Source organism: Ailuropoda melanoleuca, chromosome 1 (genome assembly GCF_002007445.2).
Source record: "Ailuropoda melanoleuca isolate Jingjing chromosome 1, ASM200744v2, whole genome shotgun sequence".
Taxonomy (NCBI): domain Eukaryota; kingdom Metazoa; phylum Chordata; class Mammalia; order Carnivora; family Ursidae; genus Ailuropoda; species Ailuropoda melanoleuca.
In genome coordinates, this window is record NC_048218.1 from 135,115,066 (window position 1) to 135,137,280 (window position 22,215).

A 22,215-nucleotide genomic window follows, 5' to 3' on the forward strand; every position below is an offset into this window, starting at 1 on the left:
TCCTTCCTTTTAAGCATAAAATAGTTTAAATCAAAGTACAAATGGGTGTTCCAGTTTCCAGCAAAGACTGGATGGGAGGAAGAGAGATCTACATAAAAGAATAACAAAAAACCAAGTCTTGTCGGTTTCAGTAAATGGTACCATTATTTACAAGGCACTCAAGTCACCTTGGTATTCTGGTACCACCCTTGCATCCTCTGCCTCTCACAACCCACATTCTATCCAAGGTACATCTATCACCTTTTCTTACCACATCCTCTACGACCAGTCTTTCCCAGACCACCATGGCCTGTGATGGACTCCTAGTAGTTTCCTTGTTCCTACATACTGATCCTGCTCTATTTCTCCACACAGCAATCAGAGTGAACCTCTGACATGTCACTTTGCTCTCTAAGCCCTCCTACATCTTTCCAAATCACTCACAATAAAATAGAAAATCTTTCCTGTGACCAGACTCCATTTATGGTCTAGTCCCTGCTACCTCACAAGCTCTTTTTTTCTACCTACCCTTACTTTCCTAACTTACTTCTAGTGAGCCATACCACTTCCTTCCTGGTTTTCGAACAAGTCAAGTACTCTCAGTCCTGCCTCGGATTTTCCTCCCTGTGTAACTCTCTGCCCTCATCTATTACAACGACTGGATTCCTACTTTTACTCAGGTCTTTATTCAAATATTGCATTATCAGACAGATCTTTGTGGACTACCCTTTTAAAGCACTGAAATCCTTACTTTTGGTTATTAATTTTCACCATTATTTTTCTTCCTAACATTATTAAACACCTGCGATTTCTTGATCTTTCTTTCTCTCTAATCTTGTTTATTATTGTCTGTCTCTCTCTCCACCCCAGTGGAATATAAATTCCAAGAGAACAAGGACTTGGCACATTTTGTTTGTTGCTAAAGGATCCTAAAAGCTAAAACACAGTGGTCATTCAGAGAATATCTGTGCAAGGAGGGAATGAGAGAAAAAAGAAGAAAAAACAACAACAACAAAATAAGACTGGCTAGATTATGCAGAAGATATATTAGCAATGTTCAGAGCCTCATTTAAAAGACAAAACTTGGTAAATAGCTGGGTTGATGTGGTTGTGATTCATACAAACATATAAAAGTATATAATAGCTTCACTGGCTTTAAGATGTAATATTAAGAAGCTGAATTCATCTCACTGAAAGCACTTAGGACATTGCAGGTATTCAAACTCTTACAATAATCTACCTTCACTCCCATGGTGTATTATGTTATTAGGTTAGAAATGAAATATGCAAACATAGGTCAGTACCATACTTGAGATACCAGGGAAGAGGTCAGAACCCTGAAACTAGCTTTATCCATGTTATTTAGTCCTAATCTTTACACCTGTGTATAATCATTGTTATCACGTGTTCTATGCTTGTAACCTTTTTTTAACTTTTGCTCTGGGACCATGCGCTTAGGGCTGCACTCCACTATCCTACTCAGGCAAATTATACAGACTTTGTAAGTCATGTAAGACATAGGATTTATTACCTGTTCATGTTTAAAGTTCAGTGTGCCAGTGGAATAAGAGTGGGGAAAGAACTTAAAAGTTGGACTCACTAAGCACCAGAACTCTTGTAAGATACATAAAATAATACACTACTTCAATCTGATTAATGTTGCAAAGCTTGTTTTTCTTTATAAATTTTGACTTGTTCATATACAAAAATACGTTTGTATATATGTGTTTGTGTCTTATGAGGAATGTTGAGCAGAATAACTAATGTGACGTGGTAGGAACTGGTATGCTACAAATCAAAGAATTCGTACCCTACTGACGAACTTAGGTTCCCAGAAATGCATCATTGTGTGTGTGTTTGTGTGTGTACATATACAACACAAACCTACATGTAAAAGAATTCAGTCCAGTCACCTGCAACTTCTGTGAGCTTTTAGCAAGGTTCTTACCTCTCAGATCTGAGATGGGTTTATTTCCCACTGGGTTTATTTCAAATTGGATACTATTCACTTTGCCTGTCATAAATAGTTCATATTAAAATAAATACTTTAAACTTAAATAGTGCATGTGAAACAACTTTGTAAAATGTTAACAAATGNTTTTGCTCTGGGACCATGCGCTTAGGGCTGCACTCCACTATGCTACTCAGGCAAATTATACAGACTTTGTAAGTCATGTAAGACATAGGATTTATTACCTGTTCATGTTTAAAGTTCAGTGTGCCAGTGGAATAAGAGTGGGGAAAGAACTTAAAAGTTGGACTCACTAAGCACCAGAACTCTTGTAAGATACATAAAATAATACACTACTTCAATCTGATTAANAAAATAATACACTACTTCAGTCTGATTGTTGCAAAGCTTGTTTTTCTTTATAAATTTTGACTTGTTCATATACAAAAATACGTTTGTATATATGTGTTTGTGTCTTATGAGGAATGTTGAGCAGAATAACTAATGTGACGTGGTAGGAACTGGTATGCTACAAATCAAAGAATTCGTACCCTACTGATGAACTTAGGTTCCCAGAAATGCATCATTGTGTGTGTTTGTGTGTGTACATATACAACACAAACCTACATGTAAAAGAATTCAGTCCAGTCACTTGCAACTTCTGTGAGCTTTTAGCAAGGTTCTTACCTCTCAGATCTGAGATGGGTTTATTTCCCACTGGGTTTATTTCAAATTGGATACTATTCACTTTGCCTGTCATAAATAGTTCATATTAAAATAAATACTTTAAACTTAAATAGTGCATGTGAAACAACTTTGTAAAATGTTAACAAATGTATTATGTCATTATGATAATAGTGAAAGGAAGGCGTAATCACATGCTAAATTTGGAGTCTCATTATAATTCAGCTACAAAATTAGAATAAAAAATCATACATTTTTCTTTAATACTACAGCAATGAAGAAGTTCATCTAAATATTACCTTCCAAATGAGTACATTTGTTTACACAAATACTTGCATAACTTAAGAATTTCAAGTAATTAAATGTAGCTATTTTATTTGCTCACAAATATACATATAGGACACTGCGTAGAAAGCAAAATGAATAATATATATCCCTGTTCTCAGAAAGTTGTAATCTACCAAAAGTCATATTAGAAGCACAAAAATGACAAGAAAGCAAACAATATTTGACATGTGCAGATATTCTCTTCGCTTGGTGTCTGGGCATGATAGAAGGCGTTATTAAGTGTCATGTTTCTCCCTCTAAAATATGTGAAGAAAATTATCATTTTACAAGTGGAATCTAGTGGGAAATAATTCAAGCAAGTTATCAAGCACATTCATTGTTGAAAGGGCCTGCAATCCTAGTCTCTTCATCAATATTTGATACTATAGGCATGGAGGACTTCGTAGATGAATTAAGTTTGACATAGCTTCAGAAACAGCCAAAACATAAATTATACATAGAAAAAAACCCCAAATTTATTAAAATAAAAAAGAATATCAAGGCAAAACAATGTCAATCTAATGTGTCTTTAAGAACCTGAGAATATGTTCTATTCTTGGAAAAACATTCATCCCTATTTCAAAATAAAATAATTCTCTAGTTAATCTCTTTCAAAAATTTAAAAGGATTCATTCTATTACTCCAAATTTAGAAAATCTTCTCTATGGTCAAAAACTTCTCACTATACCTCTTCAATCCCTCAAATTTCGCCTTCCCCTTCCTTACTACATTTTGTCCTCTTACCCTTCCTCCTATTCTCTTGGTCTATTCCTCTCCTCCCTGGTGAATTCTTATCCAATCCAAACGTTCTAATCAATCACTCTAATTGCCTTCTCTGTTATCTTCGAACCTCTTGGCCTCCTGAACCTCTACTGCACCTTCCTTACAAAACCCCAGAACTTTTTACCCTGTGTTCCTATATCTAAGCAAGGATGATGAAAATCATATAATCATAGTAAATGGATATGCTATTTATTATCTCAGGCTATTTATCCTAAATAAGAATCTTGGTGTTGCTAAGGAATTATTTTATTTACTTTTAGTGGCTTACTACAGATTTATTAAAAGCAACTCTTTAAAATCATTCTGATTGTCTTCAAATCAACTAATGCACCATCCCTCTCTTTAATCTCTAAAGATGGACTTACTTGTTCTACTCATAGAACCAAAACCATTTAATGAGAACTCTCTCCTTTTCCTTCCTTTACCCCGATCCCCAATTTTTCTTTTCTTTCTTTCTGTGGAAAAATGATCTCTCCTCATTTCTTAGTCTAAAGCCTCTCTCTATTTGCTTTCAATCCAACAATCGACAAAATATTGCTCCAATAACAATCTCTGTTCTTCATGTAATCATGCACCATCTACATTTTCATTCATCAAATCTTTTCTAGATGCTTACTCTATGCTCTGGATTGTGGAACACTATGGGATATTATAATGAAATGTTTTCTGTCTGTGAGGGAATACCAAGAATTAAACAGTGATTATTACATTGCACAAAAAGAACAAAAGTAAGAGTTTGGAAAAATGCAGGAAATAGAAAGGAAAATTAATCTTGCCTTAAAGGAATTAGGAAAATTTTTCTCAGAAGATAGCACTGGTAACTCAAGACCTTAAGAATAATCAAGAATGTCCCAGGTAGAAGGAGCACGTGCAAAGTCAGAGAAACCACAATGTTGTGCACACAGAGAGCAGTCAATGAAGAGACGGGTGGTCAAAGATGACGACAGAAAGTTAAGCAGAGGCCAGAATAAGAAGGAAGTGTTGTTCAGGAGCATATTGTCCTAATGGCTATGAGGGGAACCACTGAAGTCTTTTAAACCTAGTATTGATATTATCAGATTCCTATTTTGAGATCACTGTGACTGCTATAGAAAAATAAATACAGCAAGGCAAGAATGAAGGCATGAAGACCACTCTGGAGGCTGGTGAGAAGTGGTGGTGATTTGGATTGGTATGATAGAGAAATTGATGTATGCAAGGATTATGTGAAAGCACAATCAATGGATTGCATTCACTGAGGGAGATGTTGAATGTAGGGAGTATTCAGAAAAATCATGGAAATATTAAAGAAATGTCTGATTTAAAGTTTGGTTGGGTAGGAATCATTTATTGAGATAGGAACATCTGAGAAAGGATAGATAGGAGAGTGGGGAAGGAAGATGAGCTCAGTTTCATGTATCTTTTAAAGTGAGATGCTTGTGAATTTGTCCCACAGGCCAGGGAATACAAAAGTTCAGGGAAAAAATGGGAACTGGAGTTGAAGTTATTTTAAATTGACAGTAGGGTATAGAGTACAAAGAGAAAAGAGGACAGAATATAATGCAACGAGAAAAGTGATGAAAACAGGAAGAAATCTAGCAAATGGGGAGTTGCAAAATGAACGGGAGAAGTCGATTCTTCTTTGGATTCTCAATCTTTCCCTTTTTAATGATTCTGTGCCACATATTTATTTTTTAAAATCTTTTTACCCTAACAAAAGAAAACAAAAACTTCCACTGACACTCTATGCTGTAGAATCCATTGTGTGTCTTGCACCCACTAAGCCCTCAGACTTGAGACAGTGCTCCTACTCAGACTAGGGAGTCTATTTACCAGTCATTTCTCAACTCTTTACTATCTAACTTTTGGCATTTCACCACTCAGAGTGTTGTACTTATAATCAACAGAAACCATCAAATCACCAAACAGAACTGGATGCTCATCCTCCTTTGGTTGTCTTCAGCCATTGGCACAATAAAATCTTCATGCCTAAAGTTTTCATTGTTTCTCTGGTATGTGGCTTCTGTGACTTTGAACCCAAACTGTTCATTATCTAGCCTTGACTATCTCCTTTATGACTTCCTTTTAGAAACTTTTTCCTAATCCCCAAATGTAGGCACTTCCTAAATTCCCATCTTCGGGGACACCTTTCCTTTCCCCCAACTCCTATAAATGAAGTCATCTCCTAGTGTTTCTTCCACTATTTCAACATTCCTAATTTTGTTATATTTTCAGAATGTTTTCTTTGGGAACTGATTTACTTTTAGAGATTCAGGTATCTCCAAACTATATCAGCCTTTATTTTCCTCCAGATCCAAGTCTGCATTTTAAACTTCTGGCTCAAATTTTCTATGTAAGTACCTCACTGCAACTGTAATTCACCCTGACTAGCAAGGAACTTAGCTACTTTCCTTTTTGGACTGCTTCTGCTCCTACCTTTCCATTTTGGCTAATATCAACAACAACACCTACATATAAAATGTTATTTTATCTTAAATTGCTTCCATTTCCTGCAGGACTTCTGTTTGTCCTCCCAATTTATTATCAAACTTATTCCTGCTATTATTGTCACTTCTTTTCCGGTTTTATAGTCTTAATGTTGCTTTTACAATTCATGTTCTTTTTACTTCAGTTACATTTTTGGAATCATCTAATTGGTCTTCTCTCTGTATTATCTATTTCATCTAAGCCATCCATATATTGCTACAGAAGAAAGTACGAATGCATTTATACCACCTGATTTCCAGAACAGATTTCATGTGTCATAGGATATGACAAAGTAGCATAAACTAAGATGCGGCAAGCAGAAAGGACAGTTACGGCCAATGTTACTATGAGCCAGTAACAACTCTAAAAGTAGATGTTACATTCATCAACACACATATTTGAGATGAGCCATAGCTTTGGCTCCGAGCTTTCTAGAATAAGAGGGACATGGGAAATCCTGTCAATTACACTATTCACAGTGTCTCTAATATAAAAAACAAACAAAGGGCAATCAGTGGTGTCCACAAACTAACTTTGACTTATATTTCTAGCAGAACTGACCACTGTTTCCCTTCTTTCATACCTTAGTGAATCTGCTTATCATTTGAGAAAACACCCAATCTACTACCTTCATAGGCATTTAGTTCACGCAACATGAAAGAAAGTTTGCCTTTTATCTCTTTTATAACATTTAATTCTTTTTCTATTATCTTCCTTTTCATATTTGTTATGACAGGCATTTGTCCTATATCTCTCCCTCCCTTGCCTTCAGCTTCTATATATAACAAAGTATTTCCCTAAGCATTTGAATCTGTCTCACACTAACTAGCAAATGTAGGCCCTTATCTCTTCTCTCTTGGCAGTCACATTCAATCTGTTTTCCCTGCCTCTGGCCTCACCTTTTCCAAACCATCTTGTATTGTCTATCGCCTTTAAACACACAAACCATTCCCTGGCACCTGGTGCATATTCCTCAATTAGAATCCAGAAAAATACAATAATCACTTGTTTTCATTCCTCTCTCTTCTTGTAAGCTGATCTCCCTATTTTTTTCCTGATTATTTATTCCAGGCCAAGCATAATTTCTGAAACAGAATATGGTTCCTAAATGAGTGAATAGATTAATAAATGAATTTTCTAAACTAAAATATGTAAGTTTGTGTGTGTGTGTGTGTTTTGGAAGAAAGAGTCACATTTTCTTGCTTGTTGACAGTTCGTTAAAGCTATTAGGAAAAACAGAACTCATCATAGCCCCAACCCAACAATGTGTAGGTTCCCAGTTAAAAAAATGCTCAGACATGCTTCTTTAAATTGCAACTATTTCTAAGAATTATTACACAATAGTAGGTTTTCACAATGTTCTCCTGAAATTTCCTGAATGCTCCTTTAACATGGAAAAAACTTTTCTATTTGTGATCACATCCTTTTGTGTTAATTAACACAGTAAAATTAATGATATATTTGCAATTTTTCAAAATTAGATTCTATCAATAGGATTAAAACAACAGAAAATATGTGTCTCCATTTTATGAAGCTAAAAACAATGCGTATGTAAGAGGTCAAAGATTACCACTGTCCTGAAAAACTACAAGCAATTCAATAACTTGCCTTGTCATCAAAAACTCCCCAAGGAAAACTTTTACCCAAATTCATTCATACTGACCTACTTTACTAGTTCTCCTTGAGAATCAAAGAAAGTTCATGGTATTCACAAAGGAAGCTTTTCTATTTCCAGTTACTATCATCAAATGGCAGGCAGAAATGATCAACTCAAACCCACTAGCTACTTTTGCTTTTTAAGTTTGTGCTCTGTATCCCATTAAAGGAGAGAATGCCTATTTCCAGTCTCTAGGTACAAGATCCTGATCTCAATGTGGCCAAGTCCACTGAACTAATATACACACATATACAGATCTTTTAATAATGTAAACAATTACAACGTCCCTGGATACCTTTTCCACATTTCAATGTTCTCCACTCTACAAAGTTCACAAAATCCCAAGAGACAATGATTTAACAAAATCTTTGAGCTTGTACAATTGAAAATATTTCTTACAATATGAGGCAGGGAATTGATGTGGATGTGTACTAAAAGCTGAACATCAAAAGACAGTGGCAAAATCTATTTAAGCAGGATCAAAGTGCATTAATCTTGCCAGCATGAAACTGCAATGTAAACACTATGAAAGGTAAATAGAGTTAGAAAGGATTCTCTCGTCTGGATAGTTTAAATGGTATGCCATTGGGGAAGAAACTTTGTCTTTACAGGTACGCTGGTACTTCTGCAATGCCCTGAACACATGGTAGAAGCTGAACAAATAATCATATGTAATAATCTTGGGCCAACGCTATCACGAGAAGCATGGAATCATTAGTCATGATAATAGCAATAAACGCTGAGTAAATATACCTCTCTTTTCTTCCCCCCTTTATCTCCTTTACCACCCCCTTGACATTCTTCCACACCTCGTCCCACAGATGGCATTTCTTGCAAAATTCACGTTTGGGCACCACCTGCCACTTGTAACAGTATCACTCTGTTGAAATATTTTTAGCAGCTGCAAATTAAACTGTCCTTCAGGTGCAATCTCACACTTAATGAAAATGACACCTTGGCACAGGACACCCGGCTGCCTTTATAATTCATTTGGCAGCCTGAGCCTATTTAAATAATGAACACATTTTGCTGCTCTCAGCATTAGGATCAATCTAAATCTCTAGGACAGAAACACTCTCACCAGCCACTGGACCTATCCTTTGCACCAAAGAGCCACCAGAGAATAAGAACACACAATTAAAATTGTAGAAATATATATTTTTTGAAAATGAATTAAATTAACAGGATGATTAATTAAGCTTTTTGGGTGTCTAAGTTAGAACATATATTGGCTTTTTAGGACATAAATTATACATAGTTCTTTTGGATGGAGGGTGGAATAAATGATTATAAACTCTCTTGTGTAGGTGCCCCAAGAACTAGTTTCATACCATGAAACAGTCAGGCCTATTGTAAAGCATGATAGAAAGTTCCAGAGCAGAACAGGAGCATAAACTCACTGTAGGTAAACAACCCAAATTAGCCCCCCCCCCGCTTTCTCTGAATCGACTGTGACACCATCTATGAGAGGAAAAGGAAGACTTAAAAATTTATATAGTTCACAAAATATACATAAACGGTTTTATTTTCTTCATACTTGAAAGGCAGCTCCACTGACATTCTGAGCATTCATGAAGGAAAATCCTTGCTAAACATACCTTCAATTACCAACATAAAAAGGAACAAATTCTCCCTTCACTGCACATATAAAAACTATCTGGGGGTGCCTGGGTGGCTCAGTGTGTTAAGCGGCAGACCCCTGATTTCAGCTCAGGTCATGATCTCAGGGTCATGAGATCAAGCCCGGCAAGAGGCTCTGTGCTCAGTGGGGAGTTCTCTCTCCCCCTCTCCCTCTGCCCCTTCCCCCTGCTCATGCACAGGCTCTTACGTGCACACACACACGCACACACACTCTGTCTCAAAGAAGGAAGGAAGGAAGGAAGGAAGGAAGGAAGGAAGGAAGGAAGGAAGGAAGGAAGGAAGGAAGGAAGAAAATCTTAAAAAAAAAAACAAAACCCTATGATAGGACTCAAATAAAACTGGGTAAAAACCTGGCTTCTTACAACCACTAGATTTGTAACTTCAAAAATTAATTAATGTCAACTAGCCTCAGTGTCCTTATATGTCAAAAAGCACCTATCTCTGAGGGGTGCAGGGAGAATTACATTAGAGAATATATCTACATCTACATCTGTATGTTTGTCTATTCCTATCGACTGATCAATCTATGTGCTATTTCTTTCTACCTACCTAGCTATGTCGGCATATCACATGCCTTCACAACTGCTAGCTGCTATTATTTTATAATACCATTTATAAAACTTTGTGAAATATCCTTTATAAATACATGTTTAAAAGTTAATGGTAATAGAAACTTAAAATGCTAATGAAAGCAAGTTGAATCAGAAGCCAGCTGATAAAGAAGCTATAAGCCTGTTAAGGAGCACTGAGAAGAACAAAGGCAAATTGTAAATTATGTAAATTTTAACTGTATTTTTAAAATTAAAAAAAATATTTCCAATGTCACAGCCTCAGGCTTCAAAATACTTAGGAGCTAGCTAGCAGGGCAATTGGTGATAGGGAAAAATCATCACCAGATGACAGCCAATGCACCCAGGTGGCAGTCACAGTGACTGGTTTCTTCCCCTTTCAGCTTTGCTGCAACATAAAGGAGGGAAAAAGCCCCAAAGAATGAAAAGACCTTGAATGGGAACTTCCAGCACATTGGGAATGCAGGGAATGCAGCCTAAGGTCATCTCACATTCTTCGCTAACAACCTAAGCAGAATGGATATATCATTTTTGGCTGTGGAATAGAAAAACCTCTAGCTGCCAAGGAACAGGTCTGGAAAAACTTTTGATGCTTAGCCGGCTGGGAAACTATGAACAGCCCTTGGGGTAGTTTAACCCAAAGAATGGTTCAAGATGAGTCACGCGAGGGTAGAGAGAGGGGTGATTAGAATGGAAGAATGAGCACGAATGGTAAGGGAAGATGTTACTACCATTTACTGTGCCCTTCCTTGTGCTTTTTATACATAATTCTGATCCACACCCATCCCAGAAAAAAACCCTGACATTAAGACCCAGCAAATGCCCAAAGTGCATACTAGTAACTGGGAAGGCCAGGACATGAACAAGAGCTGAGTTCTTCCTACCACATCATGTCACTGCAAGTATTTACATCCATATAGTTTGCAATATGTCTCTAAGCTACGCATACACTATTTGGTTATCTTGTTTACTATTTTAATAAAGAGATCAGCATTTAACATCAATTAAAAATTGGTGGAAAAGCTTGCAGCTCTTTACCACCGCAAAATAAGGCTATTTAAACTAAGCGGTCATAACCGAACGAACGGCCCAAGTTTTCTTAACTGAAACCAAATCAATGAAGAGGAAGTGGAAAGACTTTGGAATACTAGACCTAGAAGAAGAAACCCATGTAGCGATCACAAACATCTCTGCGGAGTGAGGTGCCTCCACCTCTGTGTGTCAAACCAAGTTAATTACCTTATAGTTCCCCTTATTCAATCCTGCAGTCGAAGAGAAAATGTTTTTTCCATTTTCATCTTTTCTGTTTAACCCCTGTATCTACTAGGTTGGCTTTTCTGATCAATTCTATCCCTAATACATTTTTTACTGTTATTTTTTTCCCCTTACTTTTGTCCTAATTCAAGCTTTCTCATCTCTCTCCTAAAGTATTGCTCTGTCTTCTTAAAAGACCCTCCTGCTTCAAATTATTCTTCCCAATCGACACTGCATATGCTCAATTTTATTGATGGTCGTCCATTAGCTAAATAATTCAATTCAGACTCTTTTAAAAGGCATTCAAGGTAGGGGCGCCTGGGTGGCTCAGTCAGGTTAAGTGTCTTACTAGTGATTTTTGGCCCAGGTCATGATCTCAGAGATAAGCCTCCAGTCAGCTCCACACTGGGTGTGGAGCCTGCTTAAGACTCTCTCTCTCTTGCAAGAAAAGGCATTCAGGTCTTTGCCACCTATCCCCCATATATAATTGTAGGCTCAGCCCCCACTGCATTTTCCCCTGTACCATTATATCTCATTACTCTGGATTTCCAGAACTTTCATTCTTAAATGACTCACTTATATGAATTCTCTATGAGGAATCACGTCAATTTTTCAAGACCTTTTTCAAATACCTTCCAAAAACACTTTAAGTTCTTCAGGTAGAAATTTGTCTTCTTGGTTTCCATAATATTTTGTTTAAATTGCAGTTACAGTAGTTATACCTTCCTACCTAGTCTAGATTATTCCTCATAGTGATACACCATGTTTCTTCGCTAAGTTCTTTTTAGACAAGATTTTGTCATTCATTTTCAAATCCTCTTATAGGGACAGTGTATTACACTTTAAGATACTTGCTAACTTGATTTCAACCGAACACCATTCTATTTATATAACTGTTTTACAGTTGGTAAACCGCCTTCACATGGAGGATGGCAGTACAACTGTAGAGCAGTTAAGGGGCTGTCACAGTATTCAGCTCCGTTCTGCTACTTACTGTGAGACTGTGAGCAAATTATTTGACATATCTGTGCCTCAAGTTCTCATCCTACAGTAAGAATATGGAGATGTTATAAAGACCAAATGACCTAACAGAGTTAAGACACGTGTAGGTAGAACAACACACTATTGTACAATATGACTGTCCTTTTTGTTATCCCATGGTTGGTTACCTTTGCTTCACTGTTCAGCCATGTGCCATTCACCAGAAAAAAAAGTATCATTGAAGTCAACAAAGAACAAGTATCTTTAAAAAAAAAAAAAACACAAACAAACAGGAGTGGAAGCTGCAGGGCAGAAACAAAGAGCAAATCAAGAGCTGCCTTTTTTCACACCAGATAGTCATAATGAAAGAGAAGATCAAAATGAGTCAGAAACTAAAAAGAGCAGCAGTGACATTATTCTCTATTCTGACTTAAAGACATATGGTTTAAAAGATTCAAAAGGGAGTTTTACTCTCCATGCTGGGACTTGAAGAGCTGTACTCATAGCCACACAAAACTTGGTGCTCTGTGATATTTACAGGTCTTTCCTTGTATTCTGTGTCAAAAAATTAATTTATACCATGAAGTATACTCATCATCTTGCAATAGTTAAATTCTTGTTGTTTTTAATTACATCAAATATAAGAAGGAATATATGTTTGTGTAGAACCATTATGAGATAATTAAATGTTATTTTAGCTGTTAAATGAAAGAATATAAAAAAGAAAAAGAAATACTCAAAAATATACCACTCAATGGTTGCTGCCTCTGACCCTTTGCCATAAAATTTTTTTCTGGTTATCTTAATCAATTTGACACCCCAATTCATAGATATTATTCTGTGTGTGACATTTTTTGGGTGACTTTTCACCAACTTTACTAGCATCGCAAATTTATTTCTTCAAAATAACTATCTCCATCATTTCCACGCTTGCTTCTCCTAGAATCTCATCTTCCTCAATGCTACCTTCTTTATTGGAGTTACTCAACACAGAAGCCTGGGATTAGTCTTGACTTCCTCCTCTACACTGACATTTTATCAGTCATCAAGTTTTATTTCTATCTCTCTCTTAAACTTCTCTAATACCTATATTTATCTTTCATGTCTTAATTTAGGTCCTTAATTTTTTTCCACCCTTTAAATAATTTTTTGAGTTTCTTGTTATTAGTCTCACCTTCCTACAATTGCTTCTTTCACATAATGCCAAGAGTGACTTCACCAATATTCAATTTGTTTACACAAATCCATTGTTTAACATCCTCTTTATACAGTTTTTGGTGGGAGTATAAAATGGTCTGGCATTTTTTAAAAAACTGAATACATACCTACCACCCTATGATTTAGCCATTTCATTCCCAATTATTTAATTGAGAGAAATGAAAGTATATGTCCACAACAAGATTCGAACAAGAATGTTTATAGCAGCTTCACTAAGCCCAGGTACCTATAACTAGGAAAACAATACAGTGTGGTATATCCATACAATTAAATACTACTCAGAAATAAAAAAGAACAAATTACTGGTACATATAGTGACATGATGGACTTCAAACACATTACAAGAGAGTACATATTGTATAAATTCATTTATAGGAATTTCTATTCTATTTTATTCTAGAATTACCTACTGTTGTAGTATTTCATACCTTGATAGGCATTTGGATTACAGACATTTATCATTTGTCAAATTGTCATTGAATAATACACTTAAGATTAGTGTACTCATTGTAGGTAAATTTTATCTGAATAGAAAACATCAATAAACAAATACTGAACATATATCATTGTTAATCATATAAGAAAGATGTTCTGATGTCTGTAATCTACTTTGAATTCATAAAAAAACCGAAGATGGTTGATGGATGAAGAAGAATGGATGGACAGATAGATATATAATAAATTATAAATTGCAAATTTGTAGAATCTAGGTGGAGAACAAAGACCAGAACTATATACCGTAAATGTCATCATCTATAAAATTATTCCAATTTCCTGTATTTGAAATTTTTCATAGAAAAATAATTGAAAAATACTTCTCGGTCTCCTGAAAGCTTTTAAAAATTAGTATTCTTTACTAACTTAGGTACATATAAGGATTTAGATAAAATTAAGAAAGTAAAATAAATAAAATAAGTAAAATAATTGTTATGGATGGTAAATAAAATAGTTAACTTTTTTTTACACTAATACTTATTTTTATGGCTCAGNTAAGAAAGTAAAATAAATAAAATAAGTAAAATAATTGTTATGGATGGTAAATAAAATAGTTAACTTTTTTTTTACACTAATACTTATTTTTATGGCTCAGTCTTTTTTTTTTTTTAAGATTTTATTTATTTATTTGACAGAGATAGAGGCAGCCAGCGAGAGAGGGAACACAAGCAGAGGGAGTGGGAGAGGAAGAAGCAGGCTCATAGGCAGAGGAGCCTGATGTGGGGCTCGATCCCATAACGCCGGGATCACGCCCTGAGCCAAAGGCAGACACTTAACTACTGTGCCACCCAGGCGCCCCTATGGCTCAGTCTTAAACTCACACTGCAGGAAAATTAAGAAATTCAAATATAACTGAGCTTGAGCTCCAAGCATCACTTAGATTTTAGTAAGATTTGGAATTGCTATAGTAAAATCTTCAATGTATGGTTAGTTTTCTATATCTGGAGAGCATGTATGTTCTTTTTACTTAAATATTACAGTCTTTAACCTCATCTATTCAAACAGGAACATTTTTATAATACGATTATCTACATGTTGTAGAATTATGTTTGCAAAGTAAATTGGTAATGAATGCTTTGTGTGTGTGTGTGTGTGTATGTGTATTTAGGAAAATGTATTTTGTGCTTGTTTTTTTTTCTTTTTTGTTGATTGATATATCTATCATGTGTATCTTACAATTAATTGTTTTGCTGAATTTCTCAAATTACAGGAACATAATGTTTAGTACAAAGTAATTTTTAAGAAGTGATTGAAATAGTAATCTAATTTTACTAAATGGATATATCAGGAGTTCATATGACTATTTTTTTCTTATTTATTTATTTTGAAAGATTTAGAGAAAGCACCGTGGTTATGTGTATGAGTGGGGGGAGGGGCAAAGGCGGAGGGAGAGAATCTCAAGCAGACTCCCTCCCTTCCCTGCCCCTGCTAAGCACAGAGCCAGATTCAGGGCTCCATTTCATGACCCTGAGATCATGATCTAAGTCAAAACCACAAGTCAGATCCTCAACTGACTGAGCCACCCAGATGCTCCTATTTTCTTCTTATTATTTAATGACTTAATTATCAAAATATGGTCAACGTTTCCACCCTCTTATCCTGTAAATATGTGGTCTTTTTTATTATTACAAAAGAAGCAATTGTTCAATGTTTCAATGTGGGAATAATATAATCGTGCACCTTATTTGCTATATATTATAGTGACCTTTTCCACTGCAGATTTTTGGAGTTATATATGATGTCCAGTTATTTACAAGTACACTATGTACAATAGTTTAGAGGCCTGTGTTTTAATCATGTTAAATATGATAAATATTTTGATGTCTTTTAGATTTAATCCAGTTACCTAAACTATAATGTTTTTAGGCATTTCCATAATTTTTGACTATTTAGTCCCTCTTAACTGCAAGAAGATGCAATATTTATAGATGCTTCCTTGTATTAGATCCTAAATAAATTCATAGTATGAATGCAGTCATCCATCATCATAAACTGTTCTTTGAATATTTACATTTATTATGTTTTTGAATTATGTTAAGTATAAGCTACTGTATGATTAGATTAGATCATTTGTTTTTTGAGAAGATCAGATGGAATTTCACAAAGGAAATGATCTCCAGTATTTTTTTTTATTACCCCATAATGGCTACACACACATACACACACACCTACCACACACACAATATACATGTTCTTGCAAGTAATAATTTGGATATTAATTTTCATTACATTTAAAGACAACAAGGACTTAATACAGACTTTTTTCCCAATAAAATGCTATAAAATTAGAGAGGTTTGGAAAAAAAGACAATTGTCCTTTAGCATTTTTTCATTACAGGAGATTTCAACATGAAGGGAAATCAAATGGAATATGCATTATATAAACTCTGCTCCCTAAATACAAAATCGTGTTATCAATGAAGGCCACGATCATAAAGTAATTATAATATTTTTCATACAATACAAAATAAGAATAAATTTCAAACTTAGATGAAGAAAACCAAGGCAGCAAACTTTCATTTTCTACATCCAAAGAAAATAGGACTTTTTCTATTTAGAGAAGTCATTGCTCCATGATAACAAGTAATTTATATGATCTTACTGAATAATGACTTCACACTAAAACTTTCTCTCACAGAGAAAATTGGTAGCGGTTCAAGAAATGGTATTCCTGACTCCCCTCATTCTAAATTAGAGTACATTTTCTTCTCTTTGACAGAAAGTTCATCAAATTTTTTAGACAGTGTGCTTACTCTGGTTTATTAAATGAGATGAAACAAGTGCATTTATGTGTGGGTGATTTATTTTTTGAAAGTTTTAGTGTTTAAGCAAGAAACTAAAAAAAAAAATCATCACACCAAAGAGATACAGTACAGGTATGATTTAAATCTCTCTGAAAAGGAAGAAACATAACAGTATCTCCTTCCAACTCTTTCTCCAATCCACAGTCATCTCTCACTCACTGGTAACATTTAAAATAAGAAAAACAATATACATTTAAGATGCACTTTGGGGTGCCTGGATGGCTGAGTCAGTTAATTGTCCAACTCTTGATTTCATCTCAGGTCATAATTTCAGGGCCGCATCACTGGGCTCCACACTCAGCGGGGATTCTGCTTCCTTCCCTCTCCCTCTGCCCCTCCCTCCACCCCACCCCTGCACACACATGCTCTAATAAATAAACCTATACATCTTTTGAAAAACAATTATAGACAGAATGAGAACATAAGTCTCACACTATGAGAAAATATTTGCAAAGCACACATCTGATAAAGAAGTGTTATCCAAAATATATAAAGAACTCTTAAAACTCAATACTAAGTAAACAAACAACTCAATTAAAAAATGGGCCAAAGAGCTTAACAGACATCTCACCAAAAGAGACTGACAGCAAATAAGCACAGAAAAAGATGCTCCACATCATGTCATTAGGAAACTACAAATTAAAACAACAATATACCATTATACACCTATTAGAATGGCCACAATCCATAATGCTGACAATGTCAAATGGTGGTGAGGATATGGAGCAACAGGAACTCTCCCATTCAGTGCTGGTGGGAAGTCCAAATGGTACAGCCACCTTGGAAGACAATTTGGTTTTTTTGTTGTTGTTGCTGTTGTTTTTACAAAACTAAACACACTGTTACCATATGGCCTAGTAATCACGCTCCTTGGTTGACCCACAGGAGCTGAAAAGTTATATGCACATAAAATCTTCCACACAGATGTTTACAGCAGTTTTACTCAAAATTGACAAAACTTGGTAGCCACCAAGATGGGCTTCAGTAGGTGAGTAGATAAAGTATGTTGCATCCAGACAATGCAGTATTATTCAAAGTTATAAAAAAATGAACTAAAAAGCCATTAAAAGACATAGAAGAAACATAATGCATGTTAATAAGCAAAAGAAACCAAACTGAAAATGCTGCATACTGTATGATTTCAACTACCTGACATTTTGGAAAGAACGAAACTATGGGGACAGTAAGAAAAGAAGTCATTGCCAGCAGTTAGGGAGTAGGGAGAACAAACAGGTTGAGCACAGAGGATTTTTAAGTTAGTGAAACTTCTCTATATGACACTATAATGGTGAATGCATGTCATTATACACATTTTCCAAATCCACAGAATGTACACCACCAAGAGTGAACCCTAATGTGAACTATGGACTTTGGGTGATAATGACGTATAGGTGGTCATGTGTAGGTTTACCAACTGTAACAAATGTACAGTCTGGTAGTGGGATGTAGATAAGGAGGGAAGCTATGCATGTGTGGGATTAGGGTTACATGGGAATCTCTGTACCTCTCACTCAATTTTGCTGCAAACCTAACTAAAACTGCTCTAAAAAATAAAGTCTATTATTAAAAAAATAATTATAACAACATTATTACCTAAATTAATAGTGTTTCTGCACGTTAAGAACTTTATTTGGGGGTTCAACTCTTTATGTTAAGAACATTTTCTTATGTTCTTATTATTACATTAAGAACATTTTCTTTTACTCTTAGCTAACATTTTAATCAATCAGAAAAAGTCATTTGATTTACCTTATTTTTCCACATTAAACAAGATAAAGCATATGTTCTATTTTTAAAATATTAAGGTAATGAGTTAAGAGATGTCTTATTATTAAGTCACCCTTGAAATACTAGAATTGATTTCATACGTTTATTTGGAATAGTTGGATAGTCATAAATGCTTTTGTTTCTAGTTTCCCATTTCATCAGTATTTGTTGTTAGCAATACCATAGGCATCATATGACTGATTGCCTTGAAAACCTTTTTATCTTTGTCCATGTTCTGAGACATTTTTTAAAGCTTTCATATAACTTTCTCACACACATATTTTATACATGATTCAAAGTTAAGCTGACAGATTGAAATTTTGGTCCAAAACAAACAAAACCACTAAGCAATATAAAAACAAAAACAAATATATAATACCAACTTAAGTTTTTTCAATTAAATTATCTTAAAATTTAGGTGTATACTCAATTTCTGCTTATTTTTTCTTTTCACTTGAAAAGTACTTCAGAATCTACAGATGGCAAAATGGGAATTTATGAATTCCAGTAACAGTGTTATTCAGAAAAAAAAGCCAATTTTCATATAATCATAAAATTTACTTTGTCAAAAAATTTCTCAATATGTGATCTCACAATTTTTTTTTTTTTTACTCTTTGAAATAAAGTCAATTTTATAAGTGAAATGGGAAAATGTCCTTTTTGATATCTGCCCATTTCCTGGGACATGGTAATAATTCGAGCTCTCATTCAAGGACTGCATTGACAGGGGGCTTTTCCTGTGAGTTGCCTCTGATTAGGCCCTTGGGGTCTAGGGAAAATAAATATTCTATAAGAATATGGCCTGATTCTTAAAATAAAATAATGATTTAGGGACCAGAGAAGATTTAGGTCAATTTTTATTTGACACAGACCTTAGCAACTTTTTAATAACATGAATGCTATTATAGATAGAAACTAATTATCCTGATTGCAACACTAGCAGACCTTTTCAGCATTTCTGTCATCCTCTGGTCAGAGTTTTCAAAAATGCTGGAAATTCAGGATCTCTTCAAAGAAGAAAAACATGTTCAACTGTGATATAATTAGCAGTTTCTATGGCTTTTGTTCTTAAGAGACAATAATAGTTTTGATTCTTGAAAATGTCTAATTATAGAGGAAGGGAAATTCAAGGCAGAAAAGAAGATAATTTATAGCATAATTTCAAAGTAATTAGAATTTGCAGAAAACAATTCTTATTATGTACCCTGTTTATTTTGCAAGATCTTATCCCTTAAGAAATAACAATTCAAATTTTAGTTACTATGTTTTTGTACTTTCCTAATCACACTGTATTGAAAACAAACAATTATTGTTATTTTAACAAAACAACTTCCCTTATTTTTAGTTTTAGTTTTGTATTTAGGATTGCATTCACATAGAGTTAAACAGTGAAAAAGTTGTTAGACTTACATGAAATTTGGAAAGTTGTTTTTTTTTTTTAAAGATTTTATTTATTTATTTGACAGAGATAGAGACAGCCAGAGAGAGAGGAAACGCAAGCAGGGGGAGTGGGAGAGGAAGAAGCAGGCTCACAGTGGAGGAGCCTGACGTGGGGCTCGATCCCGCAACGTCGGGATCACACCCTGAGCCGAAGGCAGACGCTTAACCGTTGTGCCACCCAGGCGCCCCAGAAAGTTGTTTTTTAATCAGAAGGGTTCTATTATATATATAAGAGCATATTTTATGATAAAATCATGTTTATATAGAAATATATAATAGATAAAATCAAATATTTTATATACATAAATATATATAATATATAAAATCATATATGTGTATATATATAAAATCATACCACACCCCTATAATTTAAAATTTCAGGTTGTAATACAAAATTTAAAGTTGTAACAGAAATGTATAATATTTGTTTTGTATTTGGGTTTTATTCTGTTTCTAGCACTAAAAATCTACCCAATTTTTATTTAGTGGATGCTTTGACAAAAAGATGTTTAGAGGAAAGTAAGTTATGCATTTTCTAAATTCTATGTTGCTATTTTCCTATCTGTTTCATTATTTAAAATAAAATATTGGGGTGCCTGGGTGGCTCAGTTGGTTAAGTGTCTGCCTTTGGTTCAGGTCATGATCCTGGGGTCCTGGGATCAAGTCCTGCATCAGGCTCTCTGCTCAGCAGGGAGCCTGCTTCTCCCTCTTCCTCTGCCTGCTGCTCTGCCTACTTGTGAGCATTCTCTCTCTGCATCAAATAAATAAAAAATAAAAATAAAAAATAAGATAAAATAAAATATTATTAGTACTAGTCCAGTTGTAGTGAAAGACAATTTATAATAACTGTTTTGAAAACAAGTTTTTTTTTTAACTGTTTGGGGCTTCATGAACCCTAAAAATCACCACCTCTACCACAATTTTTTTTTCTGATTCTTAACATTTAACAAGACATGCAGTTGTGGGAGATTTTATGGGCTATGGTAAATGAGCGACCAGTTGCATTAATCTGACACTGTCTCAGCAGAATGGATTCATGCAGGGTAAGGTAGGTCCTGCTATCCTTACACAGAGGTATTATCAGTGATTGGTGCTTACAATTCCAGCCAACCTGTTCAAAGGACACATGTAGCTAGTACTTATATCTCTCCAGTTTAAATGGAAGCAAAAGCCACTAATTTCAGGAGGCTGATTAAAGGAATTGGAGAGTTTAGATTAGACCACATCAGGAGCAGTAATTTAGTCTAATCAATGAATACACACAAGCACACACACACATTCTTGTGTGCTGTCAGTTTAGGCTGTGATGTAAGATAGTCTACCCAGGTAGACTGGAACAAAACCATTATGTCTCTATGTCTCTTTAACAATCAAATGGAATATACTTTGAAAATGTTTTAGTCTAGTTCTTTTCAAATCTTAACACAGGATCTTGATAAGAGTGCAGCTTCTGATTCAGAGGGTCTGAGTAGGCTCTGAGATTTTGCTCTTCTAACGAGTTCCCAGAGATTCACATTGTGTTCATCCAAGGGCCAGACTCTGAGCAGCAAAGGTATATACCAACTAAGTTTTCTGTGATTAAAGCTTTGTAGAAATAACACAATTCATCCTATGAACCATTATAGGATAAAATCCTTTAACCCTGGCAAATCTTTGCTTTTTAAAAATGGATGTGCCTGTATTTTCCCAGTCTCTATCTGACTTGATAAACATTTCCTCTGTGTAAAATCTTTAGCAAAGAACAGAAATACACAAAGTTTAAAATGGTAAATACTATAATGAACATGTCAGAGAACAAAACTGAGAGTTCAGAAGATATGGGTTCAGTCTAAGTTTCACTCAACAGCAGGTTACTACTATCATCTTGCAAGATGCTTAAATTTTATTACCTGAACTTTTCTACTTCACAGGTTTTTGGGAGGATGAAGAGATCTTACAGGAAGCACTGTGAAAAGCATAAGATACTATACAAGTATAGGATTTCAATTGTTCCTGATTATTTCTATAATTTCCTTAGGTAACGACATCAATTTTTCAAATCATTGCTTTAATTAACTTTCAAATATTCAGTGTAATAACAATGTCACAGCATCTGCAATGTAGTGGATCCAATTTAAAATTGCTTCTGATGCTTAAATCAATTTTTGCTTTTTGCTCAGTGCAGGTACTCTATTCTTACCTTTTTTTTTTTTTTTTTTT

At 34.8% G+C, this 22,215-nt stretch overlaps 1 protein-coding gene across 3 annotated transcripts in view; it reads right to left on the reverse strand.

Moving 5' to 3' along the window:
• SEMA3A (semaphorin 3A) overlaps window positions 1–22,215 on the reverse strand; it is a 455,650-nt gene that overhangs the window by 47,873 nt on the left and 385,562 nt on the right. The gene's annotated exons all lie outside the window — the stretch shown is intronic.